The sequence below is a fragment of the Phascolarctos cinereus genome, unplaced genomic scaffold, assembly GCF_003287225.1.
Source record: "Phascolarctos cinereus isolate Bilbo 61053 unplaced genomic scaffold, phaCin_HiC Scaffold_4;HRSCAF=312, whole genome shotgun sequence".
NCBI classification, from domain to species: domain Eukaryota; kingdom Metazoa; phylum Chordata; class Mammalia; order Diprotodontia; family Phascolarctidae; genus Phascolarctos; species Phascolarctos cinereus.
The window spans coordinates 653,379,147-653,384,309 of record NW_027555847.1 but is presented as its reverse complement, the minus strand read 5'-3'; the positions used below and the strand labels follow the sequence as shown (position 1 = coordinate 653,384,309).

Here is a 5,163-nt window from a genome sequence, read left to right as displayed (position 1 = left end):
TGTGCTGGACAGAGGAGCAGTTGTATTACAGTTGTTGTCTGAAGGACCCTTACAATATGTACTTCTATAGCCTTTGTGGGCTGAGTAAGAAGTACTACCCATATTTGGGTTGTACCAGCCTAAGTTTGACCATTCCCAGGGAAGTTGTGTCAACAAGGAAGTAAACATGCCTCTGTATCCATATACCTATGGATGGACATGTGTCTTCAGTTAGAATGTAAGCTCCTTGAGGACAGGGACCATTTCACTTTTGCCTTTGTATCATCAGTTCCTGGCAAATAGTACATACTTAATAAATCCTTATAGATTGTTGACTGAGTGACATCATTTTTTTTTACTTTAATAATAATTTACTCATTGATTTAACAGATTTCTTGATATCTTTAGCATTTTTTTTAAAAAACTATTTCTGTATTTTATTTTTTTCCCCAATTACATATAAAAACAACTTTTAACCATCATCTTTTACAATTCTGAGTTCCAAATTCTCTCCCTTCCTCCCTCCCATTCCTCCTTCTTGAGAAGGCAAGCCATTTGATATAGATTAACATGTGTAGTCATGCAAAACATTTCCCTGTTAGCCATGTCTCAAAAGAAAACACAGACCAAAAAAAGCCAAAAAGAAAAAGTTTAAAAAAAGGATGCTTCAAATCTGCATTCAGACCCTAACTCTAACCCTAAATCTGATTCTATCATTTTTCATAGTAAATCCTTTAAAATCGACATCATTTAAAAAAAAAAAAAGACTAGGTCTCCCTATCTCCCCCTGTTTGGAAGTGCAGGTACCACTCATGATCCAGGTCCCACTCTGATCAGCATGACAGCTTTGACTTGTTCCATTTCTGACTTGGGTCCATTCTCTCCTTTTCCAACAATATGGTGGACCCCCACTCCCAGGGGCTAGTTGAATTGATGCCAAAAATAGTGCAGACTCCTGACTGGCTTAATCCACTGCAGCTTAAAACTCCTGAGTTCCAGAGATCAGCTAGGCCCGGAAGTGAGCATTTGGAGCGCTGTAGGCCCTTGAAGAACCTTGATTTTGAGTTGGAGCTGAATGAAGCCAGAGAATCCAGACTTCCTTTTGGGAAGCTCTAAAATTGTTCAGAGGAAGAAAAATTTGAACTCAAAATCTCAGACTTTCTCTTCCATTTCCATGAGTGGAGTAGTCTTTTAAGCCATATGATGCCTGCAGCCTTGGGGTCTTCAATCCCTACATCTCCATTGATGAAAGCTAGAGGAGTATTCTTTTTCTGGACATGATTTTGCCCTGAGAGGGGACAACCCTGAGACAGCTCGACAACACTTCAGGCAGTTTCACTACCAGTTGATGTCTGGGCCCCATGAGACTATGCGGCCCAGCTCAGGAGGAGATTCACTCAAAGGAGCAGATCTTGGAAATGCTGATGCTGGAACAGTTCCTAACCATCTTACCTGGGGAGATCCCAACCTTGGGTGCGGAAGCAGTGTCCAGAGAGTGGAGAAGAAGCAGTGACATTGGTAGAGGGCTTACAGAAAGACCCTGGGAGATTGTGCGTTGGATCAAAGTCCAAATACTCCAACAAGAAGCTCATTCAGAGGAAGTGGAATCCTCAGATGTCCCTGTGGAGCCTAACGCTAAGGTGATTCTTCAGGAAGAAGGCACACAGAATTCACACTCAGCACAGGAGGAACGGCTAAACCACAGCATCAAAGGGGAGTCTGAAAACTCACTGGAGTTTGGTTTGCTGATTTCCCAGCATCCTACCCTTCCAGAAGGAAAGCATGCCAGAGACAAGGATGAGGCAGCTTCACGTCCTGCATCTGGATCTCAGGAGCAGTGGCAATGCCTGAATCACACTCAGAAAGAGCTTTACTGGGATGCTATGCTGGAAGATTATGGGAAAGTGGTTTCATTAGCAATTCCCATTTCTAAACCAAACCCAACTAACCTGGTAGATGGAAAGGAAGAGCCTAATGGATCACATTCTCATGCAGATGAAGCAATACCAAGAAGCATTTGCATAGGAGACAGAGGGGAAAATGACAAAGAGAATCTTCACTTGGAAAATACTAGGGGCCAGGAATCTCAAAAGATCTGTTACCAGAAATGGCAAGCCTCAGAAAAGGTATCTTCACAGGCCCCCTTGAATGAATTCATTGAGGATGATCCAAGAAGTGTGGGAATAAGAAAATATTTTATTATCCAGGAGTAAAGGCAGGGAAAGGAGTTCCTTCCTCTGGAAAGGAGTTTAGGGAAATTCCTAGGTCAACATTTGTCCAGTGGAACAAGACTCCTCATGGAGAGAAGAGAAGAAAGAGTTCTGCCAGAAAGGCCAGCTACAAACCCTTGCAGGACAGAAGTATAATGTTACAAATAGATATAGACTGCGGGAAAAGCTTTGTTCGGAAATCTCAACTTATAATCCACCAAAGCATTCACACTGGAGAGAGACACTACCAGTGTTCCACCTGTGGAAAAAGCTTCAGTCAGAGCTCAGACCTTAGAAAACCTCAAAGAATCCACACAGGGGAGAAACCCTATAAATGTGATTATTGTGGCAAAGGTTTTAGTGACTTCTCAGGATTACAGCATCATCGAAGAACCCATACAGGAGAGAAACCATACAAATGTTCTATCTGTGGGAAGAGTTTTATTCAGAGGTCAAACTTTAAGAGACATCAGAGAGTTTGCACAGGAGAGACACCTTTTAACTGCTCTTGCTGTGGGAAATGCTTCAGTTGGAGCTCAAGTCTTGATAAACATCAAAGATCTCACACAGAAGAAAAGTCTTTTAAATAACCTAAGAGATACTAGGTATCAGTAGAAAAATCCCATTTCCAGTCCATGAAAAAAATTCCTTACCATAGAGAAATACTTCAAAAGGAATTATACCCATTAATGGATATTCTTATTCTTGGAAATCATTTCTTTCCGACTGGATTAAAGAGGAGGGGCTAGAATATGTTTTATCAGCCTAAGCATGGATAATGTGGCTCAAGACATAGGTGTCAGGCTTTGCCTAGATTGTTTTCCATAATGGGAAAAAGACTATGGGCTTCATCCCCCAACTCATTTCCCTGTGCTGCTTCCATCTGTTAAGTCACGCAGTTAACTAAGATCATTTGATGTGGGTTTAGCTACCACTTTATACCCTCATTCTCTGTTTCATTCCTGAGATGGCAGGAATGGTGGTGACACCCAGAAGGTCATCTTCGGGCATGTAGGTGGGCCTACAAACTAACATATGGAGTTTGAAGTGGTGAAAGGGTGTATAGGTGGTCTGCTTTACCAAGGCAAAGGTCGGAAGAGTTAAAGAGATGCAGGGCTGAGGAATGCCCTGTATTCAAGTGAGAGTAGATCATTCAGCATAAGGAAAAACTTGTCTATGAATGGAGCATGAGGCGAGGAACTGGGCATCGGCGGGTAGGGAGGGGAGGGAATAAGTAAATACAGTCAGTTCAGCAGAATTTATAGAAGATTTGAAATACCCTTTAAGTAGTTTTTTTACAGGCAAGTAGGAGGTGAAAATTTATTTTTTTTCATCCTGCTTTAAGTAGTAAATCCATAAGGAAAATTGCTTTTTTTACAGGCTGGTCTCCCTCTCAAAAGACATTTTCTCTTCATGTTCCAATTTAATTGTGAGCATAGAGATCCGTTTTTTGTAAATTTCCCTTGTATCCACTACAGCACTAAGGACAGTGCTTGCTCAATAAACAGTCACTATTAAAAAAAATAGATCAGCTAACCTTGACAGTGTTTGCCACTACACCAAGCTTGGATTGACATATGACTCTAGCATATTGAGATCTGGTGGACATCTCTGAAATGTCAGAAATGATCAGGGTCAACTCCAGCCTGTTCAGAATCCTAGCACAGTACTACAGGCAGAGGGCTGGGGCTCATTACCTGGACACCCTAGCAACAACGCATGCTTCTAGTACAAAGACTTACAGGAGGAGTACAGCCAACAGTGAAGGAGAACATCAAAGAATTACACTTCCCTCTCTCCAACACTGTGGTAGGCCTAGAAGTCTGACTTTGGTGGCTCCCCAGTGCACAAGGAATGGAAGGATTGTCTGAGGAAAGAACACTCACCATGAGGACTGGTGTTTTCTCACTGAATGAGTGGGATGTGGAGTGCTCCTGGGGAACGGGACACAGTCTACCTTAGTGACTCCCACTCTTTTTGAGGGCAGTCATAGAAAATTGCCCTCTTTGAGACGGAAAACCTCAGGAACCACCCAAAGTTCATGACATCATGTAGTCCCTCATTCAGTAGGTTTTACCCCAAGTGGCAATACAGAAGACTAAAAGAGTCTCAATATGTGAGTATTTTCAGACTAAACATGCGAACAAAGGAGGATCCAAACACCATGCCATGAGTTGAAGGTGCCCTGAATTGTTTGTGAGGAAGCTAGGGTTTTTGGTTTTTTTTCCACTGGGCTTGTGTATTCTGTACTATGCGCTTGATGAAGATAAAAAGAACTGACTTCACTATTTTGCAGATGAAAAAACTGAGCCGCAGGAAGTTAAATGATGTGCCCTAAGTCACCCAGGTGAAGAGGTCTAGGGGTTGTGGGGTGCTGAGACCCCAGGATCGTGGTACTGGGCCCTGCCTGAAAAAATTCAACTCAAATCTTCAGCCAGAGGAAAAGTTTATTAGTGGTAAAACATATAGGCCAGGTGACACCCGTAAGGACGAGCGGGCATGAGAGATTCTCAGCCTTGTGGGCCAGGGTAGATCTTATATACTTTGGGTGACCAGGGTAGGGTCTGGGAAAAGGGTCTGGGTGAGAATTCCCAGAGACTGGAATGTCTAAGAGATTGAATAGACAATGGGAATAGATAATTAAGGAACTGAAAGGTATCTGAATGAAATTAAAAGGTAAGCTAAGGCTTTCAAAGGGAGATGAGGGGCTGGGGCCTGTAGACAAAAGGGGAGCCAGATTCCCTTTAGGGCAAGGGGCAAAGACCTTGGCTTGGGCCACACCCCCATCATTCCCCCCTCAAACAAATTTGATCCAAATTCTTTTGGGGAAAGGGGTGAAGGTCTGGACTTCTGAAACTGCTTCCTGCTGGCAAGGGGCGTAGAGCTGTCCCTGCCTCTCTGGGCCCTGTTTGAAGGGTAAAACTTCAAAAACCCGGCTGATGCCAGGGTCAGCGGGGCAGAATCCTCGGGTTGG

At 43.2% G+C, this 5,163-nt stretch overlaps 1 pseudogene; it reads left to right on the top strand.

Annotated features, from left to right (window-relative positions):
• The first annotated feature begins 495 nt into the window (after positions 1-495).
• Positions 496-3,404, top strand: LOC110214281 (zinc finger protein 18 pseudogene; annotated as a pseudogene).
• The last annotated feature ends 1,759 nt before the right edge of the window (positions 3,405-5,163 follow it).